Source organism: Plectrocnemia conspersa, unplaced genomic scaffold (genome assembly GCF_051122295.1).
Source record: "Plectrocnemia conspersa isolate PC_06_02 unplaced genomic scaffold, ASM5112229v1 ptg000010l, whole genome shotgun sequence".
In the NCBI taxonomy this organism is placed as follows: Eukaryota; Metazoa; Arthropoda; class Insecta; order Trichoptera; family Polycentropodidae; genus Plectrocnemia; species Plectrocnemia conspersa.
In genome coordinates this window covers 30,472,444-30,490,428 of record NW_028277174.1, presented here as the reverse complement: position 1 = coordinate 30,490,428, position 17,985 = coordinate 30,472,444, and the positions used below count along the sequence as shown (strand labels likewise).

At 30.3% G+C, this 17,985-nt stretch overlaps 1 protein-coding gene across 1 annotated transcript in view; it reads right to left on the bottom strand.

Annotated features, from left to right (window-relative positions):
• The window catches only part of ldd (lipid droplet defective), a 52,944-nt gene extending 35,418 nt beyond the window's left edge, over positions 1 to 17,526 (bottom strand). The window contains exon 1 of the mRNA XM_088196039.1: positions 17,443 to 17,526. The gene's annotated coding sequence lies outside the window, so the exon portion shown is untranslated. The remainder of the gene's footprint in view (positions 1 to 17,442) is intronic.
• Between the last annotated feature and the right edge of the window lie 459 nt (positions 17,527 to 17,985).

Below are 17,985 nucleotides of genomic sequence, written 5' to 3'. Positions count from 1 at the left end.
CATATGGCTTAGTTTGTATTTTGGACTTATTAGTTCTAAAACTGTCATTAATTTTAGAATTTTCATTAGGTGAGGTTTGGGTTTAAACAGTAAATGGACGTTTCGCAACTGTTAAATTGAGTTTTATAGATATTTTAAAGCATCATATCAGTTAAACTATATTTTCGCTAGTAGAAATATATATCTACTGATGAAAATGTATTTTGACTTTACTAGTGAAAATATAACTTTACCAAAAAATACACATTTATACATCGGATGTAAATAAATAATGATATGTATGTGAATCTATATATATTACTACATATAGAAAAGTTGAAATCGTATAATTTACTAGCAAACGCCAGATAATTTATATTTTCAATGGTTAAAATATAAATCTACTGGTGAAAATGTATTTCGATATGATTTTACTGGAATGACATATTTTTTTAAATATTTTCGGGATATATTCGAATCGTTTTTTCTAAATTTTCTTTTAGGAATAAGTACAAGAAACTGTATGTATTATTTATTTATTTTGCTGCATTAAATCAAGTTATCAAATTATCGATAATACAATTTATATAATTCAGCTGGTGCTGTTGTTGATTTTTCGTTATTTCTTTGCTTCTTCCTTAGATTTATACTGATACTAATTTACATTCGTTGAATATTTCCTCTCATGTCTAATATTTTTTAAACGTTCAAAAAGCAATAAAGTCAACAATAATTTGCAAACAAATTTTTACAAAAGTGGAGCCGCGTCAATCTGTCCCTTTGAATAATAATGTGTATTGTGAAAGTACTACTTTTGAAGGCAATGTTCCGCTCCTTTTATTGTTGTATGTAATAAAAATGCTGAAGGAATTTGTACTTCAATACAGTACATACATCTCAAAAAAGTGTAGTTTAGGTCAGATTCATTATTTGAGGTCGGTTTTAACTTTTTTTATAAATATATTATTGGTATGATAGAGTCGGGGCCTTCAAGGAGAACGGGCTTCGGGAATTTGTCCCCTCTCGGCAGACCTGCACGTGTATATAATGTGTTATTGAGACAAATCTATAATAATTTTCGTGTCAACTATATACATTACATTTAATTAAAAATCACGAGCGTCTCAAACCGGACAATACATAGTGAATACACTCAACCTTTCATCATATGCTTGTATAATAATATACATACATACGTTGTTTAAATGATACATCACACAAACATAGTACATGGTAGCAGAAAATGTAAAGATAAAAACACCAAAGGTTTTTTACTTTAAATTGATATAAAAAAGACACTAATTTAGTGACCACATTGCCATAAGTTTGATTCAAAACACTTTTTCCTCGAGCGTTTCAAGTTCTTATTAACAAATAAAAAATAGACAAAGAAGAATCGATGAACCTTGGAAGTCTTGTTTGATTTGCTTTTTATTTTAACATACACATTCAGGACATGTGTGTAGTCCGACCTTGCGGCGATTTCTCGAAAATAATCAACACTCTCGTAATACATAATTTTGTTTAGTGCACTTTTTCAACACGTTATCGTGTGCGTGTCTAACAATAATGTCTAGTATGCGAGCACGTGGTGTAAACGAGTCCAAAGATGGCCTGAAGCGTTTCTTTCTTATTCTCATTCCGTTTTTGTTTACCGACACAATGAGACCCCAGGCAACACTTTCTTATTGGATAATTCTATCGCGAGAATTCCGTAACTTGAGTGTGTATTAAAGAGAGTCGAGATCTTTAGACGATTCTACAACTGGTCAGATGAAATGCGATAATAAGCAGGTTTCGTTAGACATGCTTGCTCTTTCTTTGCAAGTTGAAAAAAACTTGTGATGTAATAATAATAATATAGCGAGTTATATTACTTTGCATGCAAATCCCAACTCCGTTATGTACATACATGTGTGTTAGGCAATTTTGTTTGAAAAAAGTGAAGGAAGAACAACATTTTAAATTACGTATTCGTCAATTAAATGATGTTTTTGCAGTAATTTAATAATGAGTATTTTATTAAAAAAAAATAAGTAACTAAGAATGCACTCATTAGTATGCATTACATACATGTTACCAGTGAAAATATATTATCATAGTATCGGAATTAATTTTTACGGATAGATACATATTTCTATTAGTAAAAATATAATTTATCTGACAGGTACTAGTGAAATTATATGCAGCTCTAAACTGTAAAATATTGAATGCCGCCAAAGAATTTCGATATATAAAAAATAGTTGTGGGCGACGCACCAAAATATTCAAATTCAAACCACATTTGACCTAGTGAAAGTTCTATAAATAACTATAATTTTTTAAATTTTATTATGTTAGGTTTGGGTTTGACCAGCAAATTGTAACTGTCAAATTGATTTTTTTATGTATTTAGGTATTACGAGTTCAATGAAACGGTTAGTAAAAATATATTTATACTAGTGAATATAAAATTTCACTGAAAAATACACATTTACTGTAACATATACAGTAAGCTCCCCTATAGCGAAGTTTCCTATAGCGTATGCTTCATTTCCTCCTAATATATATTTTTTGTAAGCTTACGCATTTAAAAAAATCTCAAAAAACTGTTGCATTTAACTCCACTGGCACTCCCAAAATCAAGAAGATTCTTCGCGCGCGTGTCACAATAACAAAATAGAGCACGTGCTCTTGTTTACAATTTAAATACAAGATCATTTAATAAATAAAATTGGGAAAAAAGTTTGATTTGCAAAATTAAAAAAAATAAATTCACACAATATAATTAAAAAAAACCTAACCTCAAATTTTGTATGGGTGGCTAGTCCCCTATAACGTAGTATTCCTATAACGATAGGGGGGTCGACTGTACATAATAATAATAATAATAACTAAAAATATTTTTATTAAAGATATTTTTTATTGATTTAAGACAAAATAAGCTTCTAAAGAAAATCAATGCGAATATGAACAAGACTTTTCATGGAAATAGCTTAATCAATTAAACTAGACTTATAAACGTGCAAAAATGTCTTTCAACCAATTATATTAAAATCCCAAATATTAATAATAATAATACGCGATGAAATTATTTCAAGTACATATCAGTGTTAAATTTTACCGCCTCACAAATATTGTATTCCAATTACAATAATACTCTCAAGATTTTGTTGACTGCAGCGTTAGTGTCTTTGTCACGCTTTAGACAAATTATTTAAATTGTATGCAAATGTGTAAACTACATTTGAATTCGCAATAGACTGTTTTTTAATTATATCTTGTTTTTAAAATATTTTAATGCAGTTTCAAGAGTGGTGCATTTATTAGTAATTCATATTTAGTGTTAAGTCTATTAAAAGTGCATAATGCATACATTATATTATCTAATAATAATTAACTTTTAATTTGTGTGATTTATTAGACACCGGCGCAAATCAAAGGTCACCGTGACGATCATTTGAACATCGAAAAGAGAAATCTCTCACACTAAATGAGTATCAAACCAGTTACGAGTCACACAAGACCATAAAAACCATAAGAAATATTGCACGGTCACCAAAAAATAAGATGCGCGTCAAAGAAAATGCATTCGACCCTGCGTCTATTACTATTGTTCTTCGAACTCACTGGTTACTTAGACGTTAACCAGCCATTATCAACGCTAATAAAAACAACCCTTTGTATGAGAAGAAGCGCGACAGACAATACGTTCGACTTCGAACGACCCTGTTTTTTATTAAGGCGTAAACACATTTTTGAGGTGTGTTCAAGAAGCAATGCAATTAGTTTGTAAACATCCTCATCTGCAATTTTCCAGAGCAGTCTCAAATTATCAATATAAAAATGTGTCACTTCGACACATGGGGGTGGACATAAGAGACATCATAAGATCGACTAGAGGGCATCAGCTACTTTACCAGCCCACAGACAACAATCACTTACTAACACTCACTGGCTTATAAGAGCCGCATTCTGATACGACACTTTTTTTAATATGGCTGCAAAGTCATTCGAAATATCTAATATGGCAAAAATTAAATAAATATAAAAAAACCGTAACAAGTCATTGTTAATTATAGATTAAGTATAGGTGTTAACGCACAGCGCACGCACAATGCAACACGTGCCAGCAATAATGTTCATGTGGGATTCGAACCCATAACCGTCAATTTATAAGCAATGACTTTCACCGTTGCCTCATTGTTCCTCATATAATATCTTAGATCATATGAAAGCTTAGACGATTATATATGTATGTCGATACGCAAGTATATTTTTATGTATAGCTTGTATACATAAAAATTGTATATATTTATATACATATTTTATATTCACATAAAAACACATTGCGTCTAAGCTAGCGCGTTATCAAGAACACACTCTTTGGAACTGGCAAATAACGAATTATGCATTTCTTTATTGTAATGTTCTGTTGTGACATAACCCAATATTTACAACAGAATAAATATAATCAAAAACTATTGAGTAGTGAAATATTAGACTGAAATCAAAGTGTGTAAATCAGTGACTAGGGAAGGTATTTGGGGGAGAAGCAGATGGGGGGATTTGTCTGCTCTTGAATTTGACCTAAAAGCTGCTTGTCATTTAATGAAATACTATGAATTTTAATAAAATCAAATTATTAAAGAAGCAATGACTGTCTGAATTTCCCCCCCCCCCCTGAAAAAAACTGAAAATATATCTCTGATTCTAAATCAGAACTTTTCGGGTTATAATCTAAAAATATTTTTTAAATATGTCATTTCAGTGAGATCACATTGGAATACATTTTCACTCGTAGATATAGTATATATATTCTTACCAGTGAAAATATAATTTATCTGGCAAATGAATATATGATTTCAATTTTCCTATACATAGTAATATTTATATACATTTACATACATCACTATTTATTTACATGCGATGTTACAGTGAATGTGTATTATTCAGTAGTTATATTTTCGCAAGTGAAGTACAAATATATTTTCAAACTATATATTTCCACTAGTAAAAATATAAATTAATGAAATAATATGCTGTTCTAAAATGTCTATGAAACTCAGTTTGACAATTGCGAAACATACATTTTCTGTTCCAACGCAACTTGAACTAATAAATTAAAGTTTTGGAACTTTTATTAGATCAAGTCCAAATAAAAACTAAGCTAATTCAACACTCAGAGAAAAATAAGCGGAAAAATAAATACAGACGCATCTCGCACATTGTCTACATTTCGATATTACAATATGTTTTAAAAATATGATAGCTGTTCTTAAGGATATTACTACAGACTTTTAATATGAGAGTATTGGTCAAAGTGTATTCAAACCGAATTTTGGGAATAGGAGTGCGCAAAAACAACTATCATTTCTCAGAAGTCAAAATTCACGGCAAAAGCAATAAAATCGTGTCGGCGACGTTGCAGTGAGAACGCTCGGTAACGATTTTATTGCTTTTGACATGGATTTTTTACTTCTGAGAAGTGATAATTGTTTTTGGCGCTCTCCTACTGGTCAAACTTTGATTTAGATATGCATCATTAAATTCTCACTAATTGTAAGTCGTAATACTGGTATAAAAAGTCTTAATATGAACGCTAGATAATCGAGCATTTTCACTGCGACGGCGACGGCACGATTTTATTGCTTTTGACGTAGATTCTAAACAGGGACGCACCTTGAATTTGGCCGAAAAAATGCATGTTATTTAATAAAATACTCTATTACTTTGAAAGTGTTTTAGAGTATTAACACAAATGCGGATTCGATGTCTTAGTTATATGAGCCGCTGTAGAAGTAGTCACTAGTCAGCCGACAACTGGCTTTGACAAGTATCAGATTGTTACATTTTTTGAAGGAATTTATTTATACAATAGTTTAAGCAGAAGCGTTTTAACCATAAATTTTTTTATTGAGGACTTGAAAATCATGTACGAGCAAGGATAGAGATATACAATGTTTGTTATACGTAGTCAAAGATGCTCGGCTTCGTTATGCGGAGCGCGTGTGACTTTTAACAATTTATTAAGATTTATTTGTCCATGAATATGGCTTCATTGTTTGGAATTCTAGTACCTTTTCAACGACAATGTATTGTAGTGTTCGGTAGAGTCGCGATTACGTCCTTTATTCTTACCGCTACGGTCAGGACAACAGCGCTCGAAAACGCTCCCTTTACTATTCAACGAGAGTGTCAGATACAAGGATGATTAGCTGGAACAGTATATGTTGAATAATTCAGTTTGCGCGACATCATTTTTTTAAACCTTATTTATTTTACAAAACGTTTTGTGTGCATATTTCAGCGGACGTTTAGTATGTGTATGAAATGTTTGTACTGTTTTTTCATATCATGACTCATTGGGGAAACCTGTTAAATCATGGCCAGATTTGTAATAAATAAATATCAAAGATAAACAAAGATAAAAAGCATGTCAATTTGCACTTAAACAAACAGGGAAATTAACGAATGTCTTAATACCTTGAAACTATAAAACTTTTTTATATATTACGTTTAATTGTCAGTCAAGTTAGATCAGCTGTTTGTTAAGTTATACTATTTTTGTATTCGAATCAACGGAAAGCTAATATGAATATTTTGAACAACATACTTATGTGCTCTGGAAAATAGAAGTCGTTATAATTAATGAACTTGTTAAATGCACGTCCAATTATGATAGATGATTAATATATGTTATAAATAACAATATGTTGTTCTATTTTTATGTAGGAAATATTTATTATAACTTATAAACATAAATATGTGACTTTCTTATAACACAGTTTAAGCACGTAAATTTTGTCAAAACGGGAAGTATGAGACAAAATTGGCAAACAAATAAATGAACTCCAAATGACAATGAGAGTTCCATTTCAATCGGTGTCAACGTTTCCATAACTGCGATGAAAGTACTTATTATCTTACGTATGTTAAGGATCGGGAGGAGGAATCGGCTGGACTCTCTCCGAGTTCAAGATGAAGTGCTGACTTTCGGTATCGATTCATCACTTCGTTCAAACGAATGATACAAAAATCTCTAATTGCTTCACTATAAACAAACATTCATATAACTCGATTTTAGGCGATTAACAAATTACGTCGCAGCATAGCAATTGCGTCTCGATCTGATTAAATTTTATAATATTAGGAATACATATGTATATTATAAACCAGAGTATATAACACGTACATATGGTAATCAATCAAGTGGCAAAAATGGCGAATGCCACCATGCACAGAATGAATCAGGAGTCTCATAAAATAATCAACGTTAATATATCGATCCGAGAATTTGTCAATGTTTACTAAAAGTCTCGCCTTGCAAACAGAAACCCGAGATAAACCAACTAACTACTTCGTCATTATAAATTCCGACGATCGAACACTTTGAGTTTAACAATCGAACAGTTAGAAATAACCGGACACGGTTTGTTACGACTCAAACGTGTCATTGTCAAATATTATACAGTGAGGTTAATAAAAATGTATAATGGCTATAATGTCCTATTGTGATTATTATTTTTTGTAAGAGGAGGATTCGCTGTTTTCCTCGCGTGTATGTATTCAAAATAAATAAGTGCCGTTTTGAGGTCATCGGCAGATACAGGTGAGTTCATCGTGTATTAAGGTACAGGTAACCGTCACGATTTTTGAGGCTAAACTCAACGTTGAAGCTGAATAGACTTTTATTGAAAAAAAATCATCAAGCATCGCTAACGATCTATTACGTAAACTACAGATTTATCAGAATGCTAGTTGAGTTGTGAAATTAAGATAACGAACATACTTCGGTTAAAACCCGTGAGTCGAAAATTAACTATAGAATCTAATGATGATTTGACAAATACTTATTAATAAATAAAAAATTAATTACCGTTATAACTTACGGAGAATGTTGCAAAGTGATCCAGATTGGCAATCTACGGAGACACGCATAATAATTCTAAGCCACTAATTAGTATAAAGTTTTTATACAAATGTTACAACATTAAATTTTTAATTATTAGGGAAAAACAATATTAAATATTCATTCATTTCGGTTAATTTCCAGTTTTAACAGATCATTATGTAGAGGTTTTTAACCAGCGCCAAAAGATCACCATAACGACCACTTGAACAACAAAAATCAATCCGTTCGGAAAGTATAGACCACACATAACACAACGGGAAAATATATTAATACCACAAAAACATCCATTTGTATGATAATACACGTATCAGACATTACATTCTAACATGCGTAAATTACTATTGTTTTACCAAAACGTTTAACACCTATTATCACCGCCAATAAAATTTATCATTTGTATGAGAATATGTGCGACTGACCCTGCGTATATTACAATTTATCTTCAAACTCCCTGGATAATGATTGCCGAAGTAGCCATTTGGACAATGTTTTATCTTAAGGCGTGAACACATTTTAGAGGTGTGTTCAAGAAATTGTGCAATTGGTTCATAAATATCATCATCTGCGATTCGCTAGAGCTGTCTCAAAAAATCAATATAAAAATGTGGCACTTGGTCACATCGAGGCATAGATTCGATCTTTAGCAGATCGTTCAGAGAGCATCACGAGAACACGACAACAATCCCAGCAACTCCATCAAGTAGAAACGAAAGTCACATTAAAATTATAAAGGGAAAAACAAATACGTTAAATCATTTTTTTAAATTTTCTAAAAATATTGTGTTTATGACCAAACATGGTGATCTACAACCATATCGCTAAAGCTGATCAATAATATTATTTAGCGACACGAAACATATTTATGTGTACATACGTGTACCGGATCATCTGCGCAGTGAATAAATACAGTTTCACTGATATTGATCAGTGGAATCATAAATCAATTGTTTAATACATTTTAACTAACTGGTCTAGTTAGTAAAATTATATACATATGAAAATATAACTTCACTGTAAAAGTTACGAAACATCCAATTGCTGTTCAAACCCAAACCTAACCTAATAAAAAAACTAAAACTAATTATAGTTGTTGATCTTCCATTAGATTAATGCATTTAGGTTTGGTTTGGGTTTGAACATAAAATATTGCTGAATGTAATATTTTTTATTGAATATAGATTTTAATGCACAAATCATTAGTTTTAGTGCACACTACAAATAAAATAATGCGCAATATATTATTTTTAATTGAACATATATATGTTTATTTAATGCTCATTTTTTTATTGCAATGCACAAAAAATTCGTTTCATGGAACAAAGTATTCAATTAAATGCACATATTTTTTAAATAATTCCCAGTTAAATTACCCAGTTACCTTTTTTTATAATATATGTATTTTTAATTAATTTAATGTTAATCTTAAGAGACAACATTTTTGTTTTTCATATGGGAAGGGGGCGATATTAGCCATTCAGTGGTTGTTTTTTTTTTAATATTTCTATTTAATTAAGATTTATATTATTTCATTAAATGACATGCATTTTTTGGCCAAATTCAACCACAACTTCAATATCAAATTGAGTTTCATAGATATTTTAGAACAAGAAATAATTTCACTAGCGCTTATTAATTAAATTATATTTTCGCTAGTAGAAATATATATCTACTGATGGGTTCGGTGATTATTGCGCACAGTAAAAATTTCAAGCATCAAAAATTTACACATATGTATATGTATATTCAAGAATACGTCAATATACATATATAAAAAAAATAATGTCTGTTTATATCAGAGATGTAAATATAATTTTAATTTAAAAATATAATGTTTTAAAAATATTTTACTATTATATTAGTAATTTACATTGGTATGATACTTACATTCCCACATTAACAATTACACAATTTTTCACTTAAAAATAGAAAAGAATATAAAGCAGTTGGAAATAAAAGTAAAATATATTTGACAATCAAACAATCATATATGTTCAGAATTTTCGCTGTGTGGGATTTTAGTTTGCGCAATAACCCAGTCACTCTACTAGTGAAAATTTATTTGGACTACACCGAAAAAACCACATTCACTGACATTTATGCATCGCCTGTATATAAATAATTACTATTGTATATATTACTACATATGGAAAAGTTTAAATCATATAATTTTACTAGCACCTGCCAGATAAATTATATGTTAACTAGTAAAAATATATATCTATCAATGTATTCCGATATAATTTTACTGAAATGATACATATTAAAAAATATTTTCAGGATAGATTCAAAACTGTTTACTTTAGATTTTATTTGAGGGAAAATCCGAGAATTTTTAGTTTAAAATCAGATTTTTTGGGGGAGGGGGAGCAAAAGTAGATCAGTCAATTAGTCGTTTTTTAATATATTGATTTCATTACAATTCATAGTATTTTATTAAATGAAATGGGGAAGCAAATGCTATTTAATTCCATAACACACGACCTAGCTAAATTTTATTTAAATTATCTATGACTAAATTTTATTTATATTTTGATATATTTTAATTTATGTGTACTGATCGATCGGAATCATAATCTGATCTTTCAGACACTATAGAAATTTAAAAACACATAGACACTATGCGACAAGAACCCACATAAGTAGAAACAGCCACAAACCATTGAAAACGTAAACGATGGACGTTTACAAGATGCTTTAGTCAGACGTAACCATACAAATTTATCATCGAGGTTAATATTTATATAACCGTTTGTCGCGTCTGAACAATATATAAAATTCGTTGAACCTGTCATGCTCAAGACAAGAAGTTTTGTTCTTATTCATTATGTAAAATGACCGTGAAGTCTAATCATTTACGGATTGTCATCCTATAGAAATACGAATACCAGTACGATAGATTAATGATATTACTTTCATGACTCAATAAGTAATACTTATTGAGTCATGAAAGTCGTGCGTACAAATACCACATTAACATATCTATAGCTTTTTTCAATTTTTATCACAATTAAAAGATAAAAATAATTTACTTTCATAATTACAATTCCGATCGATCATATCAAATTAATTTTTCTTAGATTTTCCTTAGTTTGTATTTTTGACAAGAATATAAACAAAATTTGAATCATAAACATTATTTTCTCTATCGATAGATATCAAATTATATAATCTAATGATTTATATGTTCAGATAAAACACTACAAAAATTTATTGACTCATATCAAACCAAAAACTGACTGACATTTCCTATTGAGTGACTATTTTTTTTTACAAAGTAAGTCGCCTACAACCTGAAAAAGATGACTAAAAAATATGATTTCACTGCCTACAAAATAATATTTATTTCAAACAAACAAATAATATCAATAAACGCGACTTTTTTATTTATTTTTAAATCTATAAATCTGTAACCTAACAGGCGTACGCCCATTGCGTTACAACGGGGTAAATCTGTACTAACTAGTCAGTTAGACATAATGAATACCTACAAATATTACCCACCAAACTGAAAGTCTGGAAATCGGTGCCATCTATTATATTATTAATTATAAATTATAATCAATAGATTCTAGTTTGAAACATTACAGACTGCGCTATTCCATCCTTAATGTTATATTAAATTATAAATCATATATACTGCTATTCCGTATGTTGACCAATGCCATTTTTATTGGTTATTTTTAATTCCATAATTAAATTGATAGCCATTATAATAATTTGTATCTCCAGACACGTGTATGCAATTAATTGACTAGTGATTTTTAATGATAAAGTAATAATCCAATTAATTGTATGGCGAATAATTGTGATTCACGTTGTTTACATAACATTTACGTTGGTTACAAATAAAAATGTCCTTGTGAGTATATTTTTATAACTGTCTAGTTGATATTTCAAAACTCGTGTGGTAATAATCCAAGCGCGCATTTGAGATTCGCTTTATTTTAATAGTTGACCACACCCTGACCTGATGGCCGATTTGGTGAGCAACTACAGTTAAAGTTAACTATCAAATATAAGTTATTCGTCTGAGCTTTGAAGAGCGAGAGGTCAAAAACCGAATTTGGTTTATGTATCGAAAACCGGTTTAGCTTTTTTTTGTTCGACATCGGACACTTTTTCACAAACTCGTTGTCAATATTGAGTCAAATTTCTTTCTCGTAATGATGAAGAAGCTCATTTACTTTCAGAAATTTAATATCATATAAATATTATACCTTATAGTTTCTCAAAATAATTTTGAGGAAAAGAAACATAAAAATAGTTATTGAACTTCCATTAGATTAAATCGTTTAGGTTAGGTTTGGGTTTAAACATAGAATATTGCTCAATGTAATATTTTGTATTGAATATAAATATATTGATTTAGTGCTCATTTTTTAATATTTTAATTCACAAATCATTCGTTTTAATGCACACTACAAATAAAATGTTGCGCAATCTCATATTTTTATTGAACATATACATTTATTTAATGCTCATTTTTTTATTATAATGCACAAAAAATTCGTTTTATGGAATTAAGAATTTATTTAAATGAATATATTTTTTTTATTCCTTGATAAGTCGAACCTTTTTTATTATATATGTATATTATTAAGTCATCATTTTAGATTTTTATAGGAGAAGAGGGGGGGGGGTATTATCCAGTCAGTGAACGTTTTTTTAATATTCCGATTTCATTAAGATGCATAGTATTTCATGAAATGACATGCACTTTTCTGGCCAAATTCAAAGAGCATCCCTGTTTAGAATCCACGTCAAAAGTAATAAAATCGAACCGTCGCTCATGCTCAATAATCTAACGTTTATATTAAGACTTTTTATACAAACATTACGACTTACAATAGTGATAAGCAAAGATATCATATAAACATCTAATTTTGACCAATAGGAGAGCGCAAAAAACAATTATCACTTCTCATAAGTCAAAAATTCACGTCAAAAGCAATAAAGTCGTGCCGGCGCCGTCGCAATGGGAACGATTTTATTGCTTTTGGCGTGAATTTTTGACTTTTGAGAAGTGATAATTGTTTTTGCGCCCTCATATTGAGCAAAATTCGGTTTGAATACTTTGACCAATACTCTCATTTCAGAAGTCCGTAATAATGTTTTTAAAACATAGACAAACTATGGAGTAATATGCGAGATGCGACATCAATTTTTTTTAAAATTTTTTTTAAATTGTTTAAAAAAAATTAAAACGGGTGATGTTTAAAAAATTAAAAACGGGTATAGGCACTATAAATATTACACATATTAGCGCGCGGTCTACCTTTACATCTGTTGACAGTTGCGCAACGTCCATTTTCAAAATATGACGCCAAGTATTACAATTATAGCGCAAATATTGAATTTATAGTGCATAGTATCAAATTTGTTTAATCTAAAGTGCAGTTATATATTTCCAATAAAAAAAACTGAGTTGACATACGTACTTATCCTTTTAATTTGTTACGCACACATATCTGATAATAATAATTCGATAAATATTAGCCTTTACTTGATTTTAATTAATTATTAATAACATCTAAAATAGAAAAAAAATATATGTTATCTGGAATCAGTTATTTAAAAAAAAAAATTATTTATTTATATATATTTTATATATTTATATTCAATTATATTTTCATTAAATGAACGTGTTGAAACTTTCTCGTACCGAAACAGAAACTGTACATTTCCCACAAAAATCTGTTTTGTAGTGTTCATGGGGTGTTCACTTCTGATCAACGCTCACTCGCTGCCGCTCGTTCGCATATAACCTGGTAAAATTTTAAACCGTATTATGTAGCAAAATCAAAACAACGTTTTGATACATAAATACGTTTTAAAATTTAAACAGGTCAGAATAGTGAACGCCCTATTAATAACTCTGCAACGCATCTACTTAAAAAATGTATAAACAAACGAATAAATATTTTTTTAGTATAAATTTGACTTCCCCCCCCCCCCTCCCACCCCATATTTCAATTGAGCAAAGCAACAATCTTTCTCCTTCCCGGCGGCATTATAACGTATTGTCATTTATTCGCACTTCCATTTCATGTAAAGTAGCCCAGTGTTCCATTTGTCAATAATTGAAAAATATGTAGTAGGGAGACACGTGTAGGCATATACTTAAAAATTAAAAACAAAATATTTTTTTCTTTAGATACACAGAATAAGTATATTTGATTCTTGCGAACAACGCCGCACATTTATATATACATAGATACTCGAATAAATTTTGTTCACAGTCGCGACCAAATAATTATTTCTTACGTTACATCATACGATCAGAGTTCCGCCTTTTTTCTTTTTATAATATAACCGCAAATTATAAAAAAACAAGGCATTCGATCACGATTAAAATTTCAAATATTACGACTTTGTTATTACATATTATACGTACAAAAATGTGTACAATCGAAAAATTTAAGATTGAATCATAACAAGTATGAACTTTGCGGAGCTTCCGCGAAACGTGTAAGTGCGCTTTTTAAATATCAAACGCTAGAAACGGATCAAAGCGTTTTAACGTTTTAAGTCGAACAGTACGAGTACGAGTAATAGAAGAACCGCATACCTGTTTTGTTAATTGGGAAACGATGTTGCGTGAGCGAGAATGTTCTACTTGCAACCTATTAATCGCGGACGGACTGACGTTTGCACAACAAATCACCGAGACGAATGCAAAGCGAACTTTTTGCAGCGAGCACCTTCCCTCTCCCTGTTAACTGTCAAAAATGGCGGCTGGGATATTTGGCCCTAAGCGCACCGATCGAGGTCATAGAAGGGTTTTAAATTAACATAATAAAATATGCAAACATTTATTTATTATATTTACATCGTTTATATACATTCAATTGAATCATTTTTCATATATTTATCTGATAGTAATATTTTAAAAGCAGTATAATAAATATATAAATTTGGCCATAACAGATATTTTTTTTAACATTTTTTCTTAAATCAATATACAAATAAACGCTTACTGTGTATTAAAACAGTTTTAATTTATACAACAAATATAGTAATACATTAATGATACTACATTGTGAATATTATGTCGCTAGGAAAATATTTGTGGATTTGTTTTTGAAATTTTCTCTTTTATTTTTATGTTAATAAAATGCCAATTTTTCATGTTAATTTTAATATTATGTTTAATTGCATTTTAATTCTTATTTTTAGTATTACATTCGATTTTAAATTTAGTTTTACTTTTTAATTAAATATGGAAAATAATTACTTATTATTGTAAAAAATAAATAATACTTTTAAAGAAAATACGGTACAATAGTGGTTTAAACCTCTGTGGCGTCTTTCATCAGGTAATAACGACGATTGAATGTTAGATTAATCAATACTACGAACAACTAAAAATCTGAACCAAAAGTTAAATGTTAAACTTTTATACAACTTTATACAACCGAGGGGAACAAAATAGCTCAATAAAATGGGTGCCCCGCAAAATCAATAAAAACAAAAAAACCGTTACGAATATTTTGCTGTGCTACATTTATGCAACAAAAACGATCCATTTATCGGACAGTAAACTACTTGCGAGAACAGAAAGCATTGGACAAAAACAAAATTACAACAAAGAAAAATTATCGTGACTGTTATGTAATCTACGCTTGGTCTCATCCTGTGACACTATTATTAAACAGTGGCGTAACTAGAGGTTGTGCCTCCCGGGACATAAATATAAAAATGATTATTTTGTCTGACAAATTAAGTCTCAATAAGATTATATTTTCACTAATAGAAATATATCTACGGAGAAAATGTATTCCGATACAATTCCACTAAAATGATTAATAAAAAATTAAAATATATTAGTCCATCAGGATTCATATATTTTAATATATAACTTCACTCAAATCCCAGATAGCTTGTAAAGGCATTAAACCCGGAACCTGAGAAGAGTTATTCAACGACACAAAACCGTAGTCGAAACCTTCCGCGATAACTTGAACCTACAAGCTATAAAGAGTAGTCGAGTTCATCGAAGACACTCCTCAAAACCTTCACAACCACAAGTTTCACCGAAACACGTACCTATTTACGCCATACAATCCATACTACAGCATGTATGAATGAATTTGTGACTTATGCAGGTTCAGTGCACAGTAGCTGTAATCTGCATTATTTTGCTTGTTACCCAGTACAATACAATACATATGTGATAAGACTGTTTCCGAATTATATGATAAGCAATTATCATTTTGGTGCAGTTAAAATTAAATACCTAGAATGTTTAGTGTGTATTCCTGTCTAATGATTATATACATATAATATAATCAATAAAAAAAATAGCGTTATTAATTAAGTACATTAGAAATGTGTATTTTGTAATTGTCTTACCATAAAAAATATCACAAATATATTTTATTTTGTCGCAAATTTCTGGGAGAAATCTCATAAAAACATAAAATTTAGTGGCAAGAAACATAAACCGCATTTACTCACTATAATATATAAGTACAGCAGTTAACAACATCGGAAGCCCGTTAATCGATAACATAATCTATGACTACATTGAACTGAATGTTAGAATCAAGTGATTCTGTCACCACCTACAAAAGGCACAATAGGTTAGTAGCCATGGAACGACGTAGAGGAAACCTGTGTTGTTGGTCTACTAGCGCTTGCTCATATTGATTGTAGATATATCCGTTAAGAATTATATTAAATAACTTGGCAGGTGCAAAAGGAACGGTGACCAGTCTGAAGTTTTCGATACACGGTTTATCACCTTTTTTGTGAAGAATACATCTCTACAAATTAGGAAACGACAATGATTAAACTAACAGTTCTTCAATATCTAGTCCTGCGACACTATGGGATTTGAGTTTCTATTATATGCTGCTCTAAATAAAAAATCTCTAAGGTCTAATTTACTGAGGCCGCGCAGTAAGAATATTATCTACAGTTTGAATTGATTATTTTACAAGATTTTTTTAGTTTAAAATATTAATATTGACATAAAATTACCAATGGGGAAAAGGCGAATAAAATATGCACCTTTTGATATGAATAATATAATAATTATATTTCAAACATATATGTCAGTTAATAACTAATGCTAAATTGGTGTTTGTTATTCAATATGATTTACTATAACAAGTTATTTAAATTAATAAGCGCGTGCTTTTAAAATGTAGTATATTATGTATATTATTATGTCTATTTAATCATATATGTATTTTTTGCAGATAAAAAACGAAATATAATAAAATGTTCACATTTAACGTCAAGGCAAAGAAACGCATTCGCCTTGGATGGATATTATGTAGCATATTTTTTGAAAAGTAAACCTCGTTTTCCTTGTTATTGTTGTTGAACTATCAAAGATGCTGCTTTTATATCTTTTTATTGACAACACTTTAAATTAGCACCGAGATTGCGTACAGGTGTGCATCAAAGCGTTGAATCAGCGAATTCCAAACTCCCCCCTTGAAATATATTTATTGAAATAAACTATATAGTAATCATTTCGAAATTATTTCACTTGCGATATGTATGCGAACTGTCTTCGTTGTAAATAAAATTAGCACAAAATAAACAAACTATATAAGCACCTCACACACTACAGCTCTTCGCGACTGCCGCCACCAAACTGGATGCCAGTATGAGTACTGACCAGCGCTAACAAAGCTTCCGCCGTGATTGTGCAAGAACCTGACTCAAAGGTCCGCATTTTGTGATCACTCGAGTGAGTTCGCACACTGGGGATGCACAAGTATTTTTGAGCTCTCGTTGTTACGCGCAGGATAGGTTATTCATTTATTAAAATAAGACTATCATGACCTAACAAATAAGAACATTAAATTAAATCGGAGCAGCTCCTCATATTGATCATATCAACGAATAATGCTAGCGTATTTTTTATATAAACGTTTATAACAAGATAAAAACATTAGGGAATACATACGGCTGAAGGCTATTTATTAATTTAGTAGGGCTAAAGCTAGGCGGCACTATAAAAACCAGGGCTGTGGAGTCGGAGTCGGAGTCGGAGTCGGAGTCGTGGAGTCGTGGTGTTTTGGCCGGAGCTGGAGTCGGAGTCGGAGTCGTGAAAAATGAGCAACTTCGAGCATTTTTTACATTATCAAATTTATGAA